Source organism: Juglans regia, chromosome 12 (assembly GCF_001411555.2).
Source record: "Juglans regia cultivar Chandler chromosome 12, Walnut 2.0, whole genome shotgun sequence".
In the NCBI taxonomy this organism is placed as follows: domain Eukaryota; kingdom Viridiplantae; phylum Streptophyta; class Magnoliopsida; order Fagales; family Juglandaceae; genus Juglans; species Juglans regia.
Window position 1 is genome coordinate 9,451,077 of NC_049912.1, and position 17,618 is coordinate 9,468,694.

The window sequence follows — 17,618 nt, forward strand, 5'->3', positions numbered from 1 at the left end:
TCTCTCACAAGCCGCAGCGTCTGAAACGAAAAAACTCCAAAGAAAATCCCTCTCCAAAAACTCTCCAATTTCGTGCTAATGATATGCTTAAATAGGATAGGAAAGAAATCCTAATGTCTTCATATTCCCGCACACAAAATCACTTAAATTTTAGGACTTAACTTGGTAGCCACGTACGTGCTTCAAGAGTTCGAATTTGGAAAACCTTATTAGAAACAACTTTTTAGCCCTTTAAGATAGTTTTCCAACGTATCAAGAATCACATCAATACAATATTAGAACGGAAAGTTATGATTAAAATACTAAAGTATGTCCATGCTATCTGCTAGCGCGTTTTGCACTCTGATCCGAATTACTCCATCATTATCATTATTTGAAGAGTCCTACACTCATTAAAAGTTCTTAGCTTGTTCCAACGTCTTGTCCACTTGAAATTCTTTTGATTTCGAATGGGTTTGGACTTACCCTTTTATAAACTCGGAAATTAAACAGAAAAATCTGCTCAGGAGTATCTCAAAGTAAATAGAAACTCAATTCAAGAATACACATTAATTTCAATGATTTCTATTAACATTTTAGCATTTTAGTCCAATAATAAGGTATTTAGACTAAAGTTTAAAGTTAAGAGTGATAAAATATAATAAATTATGCAAGTCATCAGGAGGGCATTGTGTGCACAGTGCGATGCTGCACGTAAGTGGGCGGGTAGTGGGCGAGAAAGATTTTTGGTGAGGAAAGATAAAATCTTTCCCACCCAAGCGAGGGACTTACTAATGTCCTCGCCAGAGGATTCACATGCACAGCCTTGTGCGCTGTAGGAGTTGTGGAGCCTAGTCTCATCGTGGCACGGCTGGGCCCCCGGCAACCACCAAGGGGGTCGCCTATTCTGTTTGCCTCCCATTAGGTAGTATCTAACCACCCCAGCCTACTGGCCACGGCTGTGGGCCTCGTGGTATGTCAATGTGTGTTTAGGCTCACGGCACTGACGTGAGCTACATGGACTTGATGATGGTTACCATTTGGCCGCTAGGCTTCTGAGAATGGCTTAGGGTGGTTACCGACCACCCTGGTCAGCTACCGGTGCCATTGGCCTCACATGATTTACATGTGCGAGGGGCGCACACAACGAAAGTCACTACTTTGTTGCATCTCTTCTACCCAGGACTTACTGAGCTTGGGAAGCATGATTCAGGAAGCATCTCAGGAAGCACGGCTCGGGAACCATCTAGGGAAGCATGGCTCGGAAACCATCACAGCCCACTCTTCTCGGGACCCCTCTACCTAGGATTTATTAAGCTAGGGAAACAAGTTCACGAACAGGAGTTAAACTCGGGAAACAAATGAAGTTCACTCAGGAGCCACCTGCTCGAGAGTCACCATTTCGGGAATCACCTACTCGGGAGGGAGTCACCATCTTGGGAGTCAAGTGCTCAAAAATCTTCCTCGCCTGGTCTACACAAGGCTCCTCTACTCGGGAGGGAGTCACCATCTTGGGAGTCAAGTGCTCGGAAACCTTCCTCGCTTGGTCTGCATAGTGCTTCTCTACTTGGGAATCACCTGCTCGGGAGGGAGTCACCGTTAAATGGTTTAAAAAACCTTCCTCGCCTGGTATGAATAGTACTCCTCTACTTGGGAGGGACCCACCATCTAAGGAGTCAATTGCTCGAAACACTTCCTCGCCTGGTTTGCACAATGCTCCTCTACTCGAGAATCACCTCCTCGGGAGGGAGTCACCATTAAATGGTTTTAAAAACCTTCCTTGCCTGGTATGAACAGCGCTCCTCTACTCAGGAGGGAGCCACCATCTCGGGAGTCAAGTGCTAGAAAACCTTCCTCACCTTGTTTGCACAATGCTCCTCTACTCGGGAATCACCTCCTCGGGAGGGAGTCACCTTTAAATGGTTTTAACAACCTTCCTCGCCTGGTATGAATAGTGCTCCTCTATTCGGGAGGGAGCCACCATCTAGAGAGTCAACTGCTCGAAACCTTTCCTCGCCTGGTCTGCACAGTGCTCCTCTACTCAGGAATCACCTCCTCGGGAGGGAATCACCATTAAATGGTTTTAAAAACCTTCCTTGCCTGGTCTGAACAGTGCTCCTCTAATTAGGAGGGACCCACCATCTCGGAAACCTTCCTCGCCTAGTCTGCACAGTACAACCCACTGGGGAGTCTCCAACCCGCTCAGGAGTCACCTAGACGAGACTAGCTCACCAGCTCAGGAACCTGCTGCTTGGGATGAAGGCCAGCTAGACACCTCATTACTCTGAAAATTTGCGCAATTCGGCAGCACCTCAGCTCGATAGCCACTCTCCTCGGGACTCCTATGCTTAGGATTTACACAGCCGGGGAAGTCAGCTGCACATCTGCACAAGAAGGCCCTTCCTGCTCAGGAGTCACCAACTCGGGAACCTCCACCTCCATTTCTCAGTTTGGGAACCACCACCTCCACTTCTCAGCTCTGGAACCTCCACATGCTCGGGAGCCACCTGCTTGGGACTCACCATCGCAGCCCCTCGGCTCGAGACTATCTGCTCGGGAACAACTACACTTGGGAGCCACCATCAGAAATTACTCCCATCCCTTTGCTCAAATGTCACCCGCTCGGAAGCCTCCTCCCTAGCTCGGGAACACACTGCACCGTTGACACCAGCTCAGTATCTCCAGCCTACTAGCTCGGCACCTCTCCTGCACAGGACTTACTAAACAGGAAAAACATAGCTCGGGAAAATCACTGCTTTACTCGAAAAAGCAGTTGATCATCTTAGGATTTATCTGCTTGACACAGGACCCATAGCTTGGACCCCCCAGTATGGAGCTCACCTATGTGCGCCAGAATCACAACCAACAACATACAACATTTTAGTCAAAGCAAAAAGATTGACCACATAAACTAAAACCTTCCCTGTATTGTCTCTCAAAATTTGTATGAATTTATTTTTACTAATGAAATTACTTCTTATAGTGTGGAAACACCAGTCATGTGGCCCCGCGCTTCAGTGAAGCAATTTGGCATGGACGAGGCCCCCTGTTCAACAAAGTCGAGTCCTTACACTCACAAGAAGATGGGTCCTTTAACTCACTACGCAGTAAGGCCAAGTCCCAAGACTTGTCGTCGAGCCCCCGTCCAACAAAGCCGAATCCTTACATTCGCAAGAAGACGGGTCCCTTGACTTGTTGCTGGGTAAGGCCAAGTCCCAGGACTTGCCACCGACCCCCTTTCCAACAAAGCCAAGTCCTTACAATCGCATGAAGACGGGTCCCTTGACTCACTAAGTCGAGTCTTTACACTAGTAAGAAGACGGGTCCCTTGACTCACTGTGGGGAAAGGCCAAGTAGTAGGGCGTGCCACCAATGTCCAATTAAGGCTAGTTCATACACTCGCAAGAAGACAGGACCCTTGACTTGCTAAGCCTAGTCTTTACACTCACAAGAAGACCGGTCCCTTGACTCCCTGCGGGGTAAGGCCCCAAGTCTCCGGACTTGCCGCCGACCCTCCATCCAACAAAGTTGAGTCCCTACACTCGCAAGAAGACGGGTCCCTTAACTCGCACCGAGTACCACACTCAAGCCATAACCACTGCCAGTGGGTTACCTTCAGGAACAAGCCTACGGAGTTAACGGGCCTCCTAGCTCCACAACCCCCATGCGTGGGTTACCTTCAGGAATGAGCCAACGGGCTCGGCAATTGCCTAAGGTGGACCTAGGGGGTCGACGGGCCCTCTGACCACTTTGCGTGGGTTACCCCACACCAACTCCAACTCTACAACAAAACAAAGGCATCGAATGAACATACACTTTACAAATAAACATCTGTGCTCTACGCCCGCACCATACGCGGTCAAGTCCATCTCTCGCCATGTCTTAGCTCTACCCTAGCACCATTTGCAGTCGAGTCCATCTCCTGCCTTATCCGAGCTCTGTGCTTGCACCATACGCAGTCGAGTCCATGTCCCTCCTTAGCCGAGCTCCAGGCTCGTACCATACGCGGTCGAGTCCATCTCCAGCCTTATCTGAGCTCCGCGCTCACACCATACGTAGTTGAGTCTATCTTCCCCCTTAGCCAAGCTCCGCGCTCACACCATATGCGGTCGAATCCATCTCCTGCCTTATCCGAGCTCCACACTCGCGCCATAAGCGGTCAAGTCCATCTCCTGCCTTAGCTGAGCTACTTGCTCACACTCTACGCGATCGAGTCCATCTCCTGCCTTAGCCAAGCTACTTGCTCGCACTCTACACGATCGAGTCCATCTGCCTCCTTAGCCAAGCCTCGCGCTTGCAATGTACGCAGTCAAGTCCATCTCCTGCCCTAAACTCGCACAAGCTGCCTACCTGCACACTACGTAATCTCATATCTCAAACCTCAGATCGAAAAATATTTACTGTTTGCGCTAGAGGAACAAATGAACGGGGACCGGCCTTCAAAATTTACTTCCCTACGTATCCGGACAAACCATGTCAGCTACATTTTTACCTCTAAATATTCTCAAGGACCTTACTTGACCTTAAGAATCGCGGGGTACTGTAAATGGGTAAAAACAATATAGCCTAATACAGGGCCCAGCCACCGGGCCCAGCAGGGAACAAGAAGAGGTGAAAGGGGTGAGGATGCGTGGGGTGTCCAGGGTAGGGGCCATGGTGTCAGGAAGTAATGGGCTATCAGGGAAATGGACGACTTGGAGGGAGAGGGCTGTCAGGAGAAATGGGAAAAATGAACCTATTGGGCACACGCAGCAGACCCTGCCTCACCACTACAAGAGGCACTCGGGAAAAGGCATTCAGGTAAATAGAGGGGATTGGGATTACTTCCAGAGGATGATCTTCTTCTTCTTCCTCTTCGACGGCTCCTTCAAATAGGGGAGCTCTAGCGGATGCCTCATCTCCAGTGAATTTATATTCAGTTTCATCATTGGATAATGAGATATGAGAGACCCTGAGAGATTGTAAACAAGAATATTATAGTGGATTTCTCCTCTCCAAATGCCCTTAGAAGTAGGCATTATGTTGAACCACATAAATCCATTTGTTCATATATTTTATTTCTTTGCATTTATGTTTTCCATTCACCGCTATGGACGAACACGTCACCACCGTACAAATGCACCGTAATACTGCTGGGGGCTCCAAATAACACCAAATGAGGCCCAAGTTGCCCCAGTGGGCTGGAAATAACTCTTTCTCTGCCTCCGGCCTGTTGAGCAATTTTTACCGCATCAACAAAGTCTAAGGATGTGTGAAAGAAAAATAGGTGAAGAAAAATGATGAAAAGGGATGCATTTTATGCCTCATATGTTTTTCTCCTGATTTTTTTCTTATGTAAGATATTGAAATCCCTTAAATATTAAATGGTTACATGCATGCATATTTTGGTCAGAATGAATGTAAAATATGAAGAATAATGCTACTTTACCCTTTCATTTTGACCCCTCATATATTTAATTTTTTTTTTTTACTTACTGATTAAGGAAGTGACTATTAGTGTATTGATATTTTTTTATTTTTTAAAAATTTTTAAAGATGTTAAAGAAATGTGAAAATAAAAAATGAAAAAAATAAAATATATGAGTTTTGCCTAGGTCAGTGCTAGGTAGCAACCTAGCATTACTCAAATATGAAATGTGTTTAAAGAGTTTGGATGCTTGCATATATTTATGGTTCTGCCAAGACTATGCCTTTAGGGTTTGAAGCATTGAACGTGACAAATTAACCTTAAAAATCAAATCTCATAACATTGAGATCATATCTTTGAAGAATAAGTAAAACTATGATGAATTATCCAACTTACGGTTTTCGGCCTAAGCTTGATCTTGACATTCCTATGCATAAAAAGGAGACGTGTAGAGGGAAGGCTTGAATAGTATAGACTCAACCAAATGCTTACTTGGTAGAAATGCTACTAAATGTGGAAAAGCCATTTCCTTAATCATACATGTGTTTAAGCTTGAGAGGAAGAAACACATTTAAGGTTTTAGTGAGAGTAAGATTAGTATTCATGCATATTCATGTGAAAATTAATGTGAAGTTTCAATCTTGATAAAAAGAGTGAGTTGGGAATGTAGATAAAAAGCTTATGTAATTTAGCAATGACTAAAAGAATAAAATTTATAAAAAAACAATTGAACTTTTTGGGTTAAAATTATTTGGAAAGTGACGGGGCTAAAATACAAAAACCAAAAACTTAAGAGACCAAATTACAAAATGTAAGAAAATTAGGGGCAGCCTTGCAAAATTAAATGAATCTAGGGTTAGTTTATACATACCAAAATACGCAACTTCATTTCTTTCACTAATCTTAATTTTGAAAGTTAACGAATGATCACTCACTTGAGACTACCTGTGCTATTTAGGTTATCTGTAAGTTATCTCTTAAACGTAGTGTTTTCCATGCCTTTTGGGCCAGACTCCGACAACTCAGGTCTTTAGAACTTAGGCCTGCAAAAGAAAGGAATGGAGGCAACTAGGAGAGGGTGACCTTGGGTCCGAGGAGTCTCTGATACTAAAGTTAGTAAATTCTCTTGGAAGTATGTAAATGAGTGTGAGAGTCTAGGGATCAGAAAGACTTTCTCGTACCTGAGGCTTATTATTTATACCATGAGTCTGGAGAGGAGCATATCTTGTTTGTCTCTACGGAGTTCGTGCCTCTCATACTGTTCCTGCTATCAGAGTCCTTTAATGTGGCCTGGTTATACGACTACACCATCAATGTGGCGTGTAGCTCGGTAGTGGTGCCATTAATGTGGCGTGATTCCCTGGCCTTGCTTTTATCCTTGTGGGTCGTAGATGTTCCTATGTCAGCAAATTGAGGGTTCTTCGTATTTCCCTCTACGTTTCAGAAAAGTTCTCAGGTCCAGAACGTGGTCGAGTGATGTTAGGCTGATTTGTCCTGTCAGTCACTTGATCCCTTTTCCTGGTAGGCACCTTGCTTCAAGCGTGGTCTTGGTGACCCTGAGGCCAGATATTGGGCTGAGGCCTAGTGGGCTTTGTGAAGTGGGGAAAATCCCTTTACAATTACCCCGTCAATTCCTCTCGAGGGGAATTCTTCTTTTATTCCCTTAGTCCTTGTACTGCAAGACTGCTCTGCCTCTTTTACTCTAAGTCGAGCAACAATTGGTTTCCAGCTTTTATGGCTGCATTGTGACGGTTCTGTTCTGCATCGAATGGTGCCCCTTCGGTCCTTTCATCATGACCTCGTGTTAGGTAGATATTTATTTCTCGCGTCGTATTAGCAAATACACTCTGTTGAAATCACGGCAATCGAGGGATTCTAGTGCTTTGGGGGGACACAAGGAGTTATATTGCCTCAGGAAGTCAACCGTCGATCTCGCCTATATAAAGCCCTTTCCTCCCTTGTGGTAGGTCACTTCACTTGTTTCCTCTTCTAATTTGTTCTCTGCATTCCTTTCCCGTTTTTAGACTCTTTCCTTCGCATCATTCTCTTCTAGTTTCCCTCCTAAATTCCCTTATTTTTCCTCTAGTTACTCATGGCTCTGAAGAAATCTCTGCATCCTTTTGGATTGGTTGGGCCCTTCAGTGATACACAAGCTACTGGCAGCCAAAGTGGCATTGCTCCAAAGAGTTCGCCAGTTTTTCGTGGCGATTGGTAGTGACTCATGCTGAATTGAAGTTGTTGAAGGAGACCTACAGGATTCCTTCGAAGGTGGAGTTCATGGTGCCCTCTCCTACCGAAGGAGCGGTAGACTCTGAGGTCTTCATCACCAAGGTCACGGTGTACCCCGCCATGTTGTCCTGTGGCCTTAGGTTGCCCTTGTGTCGGCCAGAGTGAGAATTATTGGCCTTCTTCGAGTTGGTGCCTGCCCAGCTTCCTCCTAGTGCATGGAGGATTCTTCTTTCGTGTTGCGTTATTTGGTGTCGTGGGCTAGAGGAGGTTGGGTCAGACTACCCGGACCTCACAACACATGAGTTCTTCCTCACCCACAGTATTTTGAGGAAGGGTTGGCACATCTATGGCTTCCAGCCAGTCCAAGAGTTGGTTCGGCTGGAGGCGCTACATATTGTTATGAAGGGGTATAGTCATCGGTTCTACTTTTGTCAGGCAATGGATGGGAGTTTCCTGCAGGGCAAACCATTAAGGGTCTGTTTCATGTTTTCCCATATGGGGGTTTGTGAATGGGGATAAGGGGTGTCGCCCTAGCCCGACCCCGAAGGTGGCACTCAGGCTCGAGGTCTTCAAGCTTGAGTGGAGACACATCCGAACGACGTTTCTTCGGAGGCTCTGGTGGTTGAGGAAAGCCTTCATTGGTATCTGGTCCCCCAGGCCAATTTGTGCTCTGACATTGGCTTCCTAATAAGGCAGCTCACGTCGCGTGCCTGCAGTCGCTCCCCTAATCCGCTAGTGGAGGGGAAGGGAAAGAGGCCTAGAAGGATTTCCCCTGTCAGATTTGATTCTAACGATGTTGCCATTCCTCCCGGGGGTCCTTTTGTAATGGCGCTCATCATCCAACCCAAACCGTCGGCACCCAAGAAGATGGCGATGATAACAGATCTTCCTCGCTCTGTGTCGTGGGTTCAAGGTGTTGTTGCCGAAACCACTCATGTGTTCGAAGTCGTTTCCTTCGGTGATGTCGAAGTGGCGGGGTTTGCAACTTTGGCCGAGGAGGTGACGGCACACCTATGGCTCCTAATGAGGGGGATGGCGAGGAGGTTGCTGACGAGGTTCCTGCAGAGTTTCAGCCGACGGCTTCGGCAGGCCATGCTGACCACATCAGCAAGATGGATGACCTACTCAACAGGCTATTTGCTGGGGTAAGATCTTTACTTACAAACTCACCAGACTTTTTCTTTGTTTCCTTCCTTGATCTTGATTTGGACTTCTGTGGTAGGGGCTGGAGCATCTGGCAGCTTTCATTGTAGATGGCTGAGCGAGAACTGGGCAATTCGTTCACTTGAGCAATTAGCCTTAAATTGTGCGGCGAAGGAACAGAAGTAGAAATAAGAGGTGGAGTAGGCCCGTGCTGACTTTTCGAGATCCTAGGGCGAAGTCGGCGCTCCTCGCATTGAGGCCGCACTTACTTCGGAGGTCAGGGAGGTGTTGTAGCTGTCTTTCCACACCTATCAGCTGGAGCTTGAGCGGTTGCAGGCCAACAATCGAGAACTGCGCCAGTGGTAGAATTTTGATGACCGGATGAACAAGTGGCTGACGAAGCGGTTCGAGGATGCTTCCAAGTCTCGGATGGACAAGAGAAAAGCCCTAGAGGAGGAAAGGAAGTAGAGGAGGGACTTGGAGGCCAACCAAGGTGAGGCCAGGCGAGTTTTAGAGGCTCGTGAAGCTACCATCCGTAGTGTGCGGGAGGAGTTGTCATATGTCTGGGGTGTTTGCGACGACGACTGGCGCCTTAGTTATATCGACGGCTTAGAGTAGATGAAGACTCACATTCTTTATAATCCTCGATGCAACCTAAGGGTCCTTAGTGTGGGGGATCTTCCTCCGTACAAGGAGTCCTTGGATCGGGGTGCTCTTCTCAGGAAAGGAAAGGCCTACTTTCGAGCGCCCTTAGTGGTAGCCCCACTGGGAACAATCCTGCTCGCTGAAGGTGGACTCTCCTCGGCTATAAGTCGCACGGCTTTTTCCGGGCATATCTTCTTGCTCTTCTCTGGTGTTGTGGCCCCAAACCTCCTCTTTAGCTTCTCATTCTAGCTCATTTGCTTATTGAGTTCGTCTTCGAGGCCAATCATCTCTACTTTCTTCACCTTCTCCAATAGTTTCTCATACTTCTCCTCAGCTGGCGGGCGGTCTCTAGTGGCTTCTTGCCTCATTACATCCTTGTTGATTTTTTTAGAGGTAACCTCAGGCATTATTGACATGTTGTAGTGATGGAGATCTATGTCTGCTGCTTCCGCTGGAATATTACCTAATCAGGCTTCGGTTCGCTACACCCCCTAACTCTGCGGCTTTATGTTGTAACTTGTTCTTAAGGGCAGGAGTTGATTTCGCAAACCTGGGCCTCCTCGCCTATGTCATACTCTGCTTGTCATTTTTTCACCATGTCGGTGATGTCCGTGCTTTTCGCCATAGTATTCCGGCGGTCAATAGACTTGGCCCACACTCGGTCGGGGAGAGGTTGGAATGCCCCATGTCAAACTGCATTTTTGTCCCCCGGGGAGGTAATTCGGATAGCAATGTGGCTGGTCCGCTCCTTTACCACGATGGGAGTCAGAGTAAGTATTCAAGCTACCTTAGGGCTGAACCCACTCTCTTTCGCAGGAGGGACAAGGTGGCCTTTGGCTCATCCCATCTCTTTGTTCCTCACGGGAAGTAGGTTGTTCAGGCAATCTATATCTAAACCCGCTCCCACTCGTTGACACCACAAGAAAGGGTAAGTTTTGGTTAGGCTAGCGCCGATCCCACACTTCTTCGTAGCGGAGGCCAGGGTAAGTTATTCGGGTAGCCGTGGGGCTGGTCCCGCTCTTTCCTGTGGGAGGGATAAGGCAACCTTTAGGCCTACCTTTTCTTTTGGTATCCCGCAGTAAGGTAAGTCATTCGGGCAGCTATTACAAGACCCGCTCCCGCTTGTTGACGCTTACGGGGAAGGTAAGTTTTTTTTTTCTTCGGGATGCTGAGGACAGACCCACTCTCCACCGCAGGAGGGATAAGCAACCTTCAGGCCTACATTTCCCTCTAGTGCCCCGCGGGGGAGATAATTTAGACTGCAATGTGGTTGGTCCGCTCCTTCACTGTGATGGGGTCGAGGTAAATTATTTGAGCCGTTGGGGGGGCTAGTCCTGCTCTCCCGAAAGAGGAGGTTGAGCTGTCTGCTCACCTATCATCCTTTGTCGGGAGGTAAGTTATTCGGGTAGTTTGAGACTGGACCCGCTCCCACCCGTTGACATTACAAGGAAGGGTAAGTTTGGATCAAGCTGGTGCTGATCCCATACTTCATTGTAGCGGAGGCCGGGGTAAGTTATTTGGGTAGTTGTAGGGCTGATTCCTCTTTCCGCTGCGGGAGGGACAAGGCAACCTTTAGGCCTACCTTTCCCTTTGGCATCTCTCAGGGAGGTAAGTCGTTCGGGCAATCTATTACTGAACCCGCTCCCGCCTATTGACGCTTACGAAGAATGTAAGCCTTTATCTTCTGGTTGCCGAGGGCCAACCTGCACTCCTCCACGAAAGGTGTAGAGCAGCCTCAGGCATTACACTCTCCCTTTTCACCTCACGGGGAGTTAAGTTGTTGATGGAAATTTCATTAATTTCGCTGATGTAGATCGCATTGATGAAGATTTCATTGACTTTGTTGATGGAGAAAGTTGGTTTTGTTGATGGAGAGCTCGTTGGTAGGTTACGTTATGTTCCTGAAATTTGCCATTGAAATACAACACTCTTTTATTAGGGCTTGTAGCATGTTCATGGAAATATAAATTTACGACAATGAGTTAGCTTAGCAATAAAATTTTCATAGATGCTCGGCGTTCCAGGGGTACGGTAGCTCGTTCCCTTGAGAGTCTCGGAGCCGGTAAGAGCTTGGGTGGTTTGTGGCGGTGACCACATAGGGGCCCTCACATTGGGGGAGGCCTAGCTTTCCTTCATCCCACGCTGTTGTTCCTGTCTCTTTGAGCACGAGATCCCTGACCTTGAACATTCTCGGGCGCACCCGCTTATTGAAGCATCTCTCGACCCTTCTTTTGTTGGTTGCAATTCTTATTTCAGTTTCCAATATAACTTCTTCCAACAAATCAAGTTGTTCCTCTAGCCGCCTATCATTGGATTCTTGCACGAAGTGCTGAACTCTGTAGGTGGGGATTCCAGTCTCTACTAGCAGCATCGCCTTATAGCCGTTAGTGAGGGTAAAATGAGTTTCTCCAGTCGGCATTTTCACTGTGACCCGATAGGCCCACAAGATGACAGGGAGTTCATCTTCCCACGCCCCATTTTCTGTCATCAAGCCACTTCTTGAGCATTTCCATCAGTGTTTTGTTGGTCACCTCCACTTACCCCTGCCTTTTTTACACTTCTTCCCCACCTTCATTGAATGTAACACCCCATAAGCCATCACAACATTGTCAGTTATTATTCTTTCAGGTATAAAAGCACTTTGGTTGGCTGAAATAGTATCTGTCAACACTTCTTTGAGTCTGTTAACTATCACTTTGTACACCATTTTATAAATGACATTACATAGGCTTATAGGCCTATATTCAGTAACAATCTTAGGATCTTTTGTTTTGGGGATCAGAGCAATAAAAGTGTAATTAACAGAGGTGAAAGGAATGTTACCATCAGGAGATCTAATATTGTGTTAAACACATATTTTATCCTACTGTAGTCCAATGATTTTGGTAAAAACAAGCACCAAAACCATCGGGGCCTGGTGACTTCAGAGGAGCCATATGTTTGATAGCTTCTTCTATCTCCAATCTGCAAAAAAGTCTTCTCAATTTCTCATTCATTTCCCTTGTCACACGAGGCTCAACATGTTGCAAGCACTCACTCTTATATGTTGTACTTGGATTTGTTGTGGTGAAAAGCCTTTCTAAGTAACTTTTGAAAGCTTCATCAATTTCATTGTGACTTTTAAAAACTCATCCTTGTTCATCCACCACCTAATTAATGCTGTTTTTTCTTCTTCTCTGATTTGCACAAGCATAAAAAATTTAGTGTTCCTGTCCCCCAAAGCATACTTGTTCCTTTTTGCTCTTTGTCTCCACTTCACATCCTCCTTTTCAAGCATGATCCCAATGTCCCTTTGCACTATTTTAATCTCTATTGAATTGTGACTACTCTCCTCATCTTGTAGCTTTTTTAATATTTTAGACTTCTCTTTTATTTCTTTCACTCTATTCACCTTGTTCTGGTCACTCCATCTAACGAGGGCATTTCTACAACTTTCCAATAGAATTTTAATATTCTTTGTATGCTCTCCCCTTTCTCCATGACTATCCCAAACCCTTTTGATCACTTCTTCACAATCCTCCTCCTTGGCCCAGCTAGCTTCATATCTAAAAACTTTCCTACCTCTCCATACATTTCCTCCCTTCCTTGTTCATAGTCAATAGCAGTGGCCTATGGTTTGAACTTCTGCCAACTAAAACTTCCACCCAGTATTCTCTAAACATTTGTGCCCAATATGGATTGGTCACTACCCTGTCCAGTCTTTCTTTTGTGAAGGTATCATCCTCATGTTTATTGCTTCATGTGAACTTGTTCCTCCTCCACCCTAAATCAGATAGGTTCCCCTTCTCCAAGACTGATTTGAACCTCTCCATCTGTTTTTCTTGTCTCAGTTTTCCACCCACCTTCTCATCATGAGTTAATATTTCATTGAAATCTCCTATCACACACCATCCTTGGTTATCCCTTGGCCTTAGTGACTCAAATAAATCCCATGCTTTAGCCCTTTTTGTGGTTTCAGGCTGCCCATAATAACCTGTCAGCAGCCATCTATCCTTGCCTTCCTCCTCTATAATCCAAACATTTATGTGCCTCTGTGTATAATTCATAACTTCTACCTTTACCTTGTTGTTCTGTAGGAGTGCTAAACCACCCCTTCTCCCAACTGACTCCACTACAAAGCATCCTTCACACTTTAACTCTTTCTTCAATCTATTACATTTCTCAGCTCTTAGTTTAGTCTCCATAAAGAAAACTACTTCAGGTCTCTTCTCCTCCATCATGTGGTAAAGGTTTTGAGCTGTCCGAGGGTTCCCAAGCCCTCGACAGTTCCAACTTAATATTTTCATTGTGATTGGCAGGGCTGTTGAATAGCCTCTGCCAATGCTTGGTAAGAATCATCCATTTTTTTATTGCTACTCAACCTCCCATTTTTGTGCTTCAAACTCTCTCCCTCTCCCTCCTCCTCCTCATCCTTTAATTTTTTCCTAGTTATGCATCCACCAGTTTTATCTATAGCCTTCCCCTTATCTATAGCTTTCCTCTTCCACCCTCTCCTAGTCATGGGCCTTTCAGAATTACTCCCTTCAAAAGTATTCTCTGGACCTTCCCCTATCTTTTCTAATTCAAGCTCTTCTCTACCTTTAACTTCTCTATTTCCCTTATTTTCTGTCCTAACCCTTCCTTCCCTCCCACCTCTTTTGTCCTCCCTTGAATTTTCTTTCTCTTTATCCACTTCTACTAGCTTACACACCATAACTTGTGTTCCCATACTCCTGTCTTCTCTTTCACTACTCTCACCCCCACCCTCTTCTTCATTTTCCACTCTCACCATTTTAGTTATCATACCATCATTGATTCTCTTCAAAAAAAAAAAAAAAAATCCTTTTTTGTCCCCTCCTCAGCTACCTCGTCATCCACATTTGTGTAAAAGCTGCTTGCTCCCCTTTTTGTATCTTTATAGCCCTCTCTCTCCTTCACTCTGTAGCCTGTTTTAGCCTCAGCCCTGAGCCACGCCCCATATTGATCCTTCCCTTCATCTTTCCCTTCACAACCCTTCAACCCATGAGTCAAACACAAATGAAACAAAGTCTAGGCAACTTCTCATACCTTAGAGGAATCCACAGCTTTTCTCCTTTCACAGTGATGAATCTTCCTCTAGCTAGTGGTTTATGAAGATCTATATTGATTTGAACTCTTAGATATTTACGCCATCCGCTCCCATCTTCCTTTACGTCTACCCCCTCCACCTTGCCTATAGTCTTCCCTATCTGCTTCCCATGATCTTCATTCATGCAAACAAGTGGCATGTTGTGCAATTGGACCCAGAACCACTCCTGCTCAAACTTCAAACTCTAAGGTGGTGTAAATTCCTCAAACAATTTCAAGGCAAGCAGGTGTGAATCAAAAAGCCATGGTCTCCTGCTCCATCCTCCTTGCTTATTTGCTTGATTAACAAATGTTAGTGTAAACACATTTCTCCCGAGGTCAACAAACTTTGCCAGCTTACTGACCCTCCAAACTTTCATCATCGTTATCTCTAAAACTTCATTGCTAATGCTCCTCTCCATACAGACCTTCCCTACCAAACTACACTTCCCTTTATATTGAATTTCTTCTGTAACTGTTTCATTAATATCTACGGTTTCCCCTTCCTCCTCCGTCAAGCAGAACCTCTCCCGCTTGTCTTCTATCTCATTCATTTTCCTTCACTGCTTTAGGCCTCATTTGAATTCAGAGATGAGTTGAGATGGTTTTAGATGAATTGAATAAAATATTGTTAGAATATTATTTTTTTAATATTATTATTGTTTTGGAATTTGAAAAAGTTGAATTGTTTATTATATTTTGTGTGGGAATTTGAAAAAATTGTAATGATAAGATGAGATGAGTTGAGGTGAGTTTCCAATCCAAAGGCTTAGTCTCCCTTTCCCTTTCCCTCCTTCTTCACTAACCCCTACCTTCTCTGTTTGCAACTCTACCCTCAAAATCTTCCTCATTTGTATCCACCTTAGGGGTGTTCATCCGGGTTCTGACTCGGGAATCAGTGTATACCAAGATTGGAACCTGGATTTCAAATCAGGGTCGAAACCCGAACCGGGTTATTCCGGGTCAGATCCGGGCCGAAACCCTAATGGACCCTAATTTTTAAAACTCGGAAATCCGGGTTCCGGGTTGTACCCGGGATTTTTTTTTTTTTCATCCCCTAGTTATTCATGCAAATAAATTATTCATGCAAATAGGGCCTTTTAAGCTCAAAAGCCATCGACTTGACCATCAAGAATTCCAGATACATTGGACTCAATCTGTGGTGTTTATGGAAATTTCTCTTGGACTCAAACAGAGCACGGATGAGTACATACAGAGAGTGAAAAGGACGAAGTAAACAAATTTGGGCTTTTTTCAACTTTCCCAACAACCAAACAGTACATACAGAGAGCTTCAACTTTTCCAACAACAAAACAGTACATACAAAGAGTGAAAATGACAAAGTAAACAAATTTGGGCATTTTTCCTTCAACTTTCCCAACAACCAAACAGACTCATTAAAATAGAGAATCAACAAATCCATAAACAGTCGATACCCAATACAGATTTAAAAAAAAAAAAAAAAAAGTTTCTAAACATTCCAAAAACCACACGGCCACTAGCAAACAGATGGTCAAAGCATCCATCCACCACTGCAAGACCCATGTCAATGGCAAACAGATGCGGCGAGAGATTAGAGATAGAGGGGAGAGAGAGAGAGAGAGAGAGAGAGCAAGAGAGAGAGAAGTGAGTCGAAGTAGTCGTAGGGGGGTTTACTAGAATAACGACCTAGAGCAAAGGCCGACAACGACGGCGTAGGAGATGTAGCGACACGTTGGCGACAGCTAGGGTTTCTGCATCTACCGCAATGCAACGAGAGAGAGCAAGAGACTAGAGAGAGAGAGAGAAGTGAGTCGAAGTAGTCGCAATGGGGGTTTACCAGAATAATGACCTAGAGCAAAGGTCGATGGCGACAGCGACGGAGATGCAGCGACGCGATGGCGGCGACTAGGGTTTCTGCATCTACCACAGCGCAACGAGAGAGAGAGCGAGAGACTAGAGAGAGAGAGAGAAAGAGAGAAGTGGGTCGAAGTAGACGGGGGGGAGGGGTTATCAATACGGGATTTTTTTTTAAAAGATCCGGGTACCGGGTTGTTGGACCGGGTTTTACAATGCGGGTTTCGGATCCGTTTTGATCCGGGCCGAACCTGGAACCGGAATCCGGTTTTTCAGGTTCCAGACCGGGCCGGGAAAAAACCCGGCCCTGATGAACAGTGCTATCCCACCTTGCTCTTCTCACGCTCTAACGCCAGCTTTTCTGGTGGCAGCACTGTTTGCAAAATCATCCTCCTTCGTATACCACCGTAACACACAGTACTGGCAGTTACATACCACCAGCCTCCCACCTCATTCCTCAATTCCATTAGAATCTCCTGTGGTCCCCACTAAAACTTCACCTCAACCTCCCATTACGAGAGCAAAGAGAAGACTTGCATTTTAAAGTTTTCTTGAACTATATACTGCTATAGGCCATATTGGATCATCAAGAATTCTTAGGGCAAGAAAATGGGGCATACCTACTGTAAGGAAAACATAGGGTTCCATTTATTTGCATAAATGTGACGTAGCTACTGCAAGGAAAAAATAGGTCACCAAATCTTGTCTATATATTACTAAAGTTGTGTTTATTTTTGTCTATAAATTACTATTTTTCCAAAAAAAACATATTTTAGTGTTTTGTAGGGATCTTAAAATTATACACAAAATGGTTTAAAGTGTGCAAATTTTGCATTCTCATCCTAAGTAACATAAACCAAAAATCAACCAAAAATTACCATAATTCATCAAAAAATCAGCAACCAAAATCCCCCAACCACAGATCCTCCAAACCCACGAAATTCATCAACCAAAAATAGCAACCAAGATCCACGAGAATCAGCAATCAAAATCAACGAAATTCATCAACCAAAAACACCAACCAAGATCCACGAAAAACAGCAACCAGCCACAACAAAGAAAAATCACAAACAAAAATACACGAAATTTACATGTGAAATGAAAAACAACCACCAACCACAACACAAAGCAACTTTCGTGTCACCTTTCCTCGGCAGATGACGCCACAGACACAGGAGAGATGGAGGGGAGAGCGCGTTTGGCGCGTGGGTAAAGAAATTTTCAAATGACCTTGAATTCGGGAGGGACTAAACGCAGGTTTAGGTTCGCAGGAGGGAAAAAATGACATGTTAGC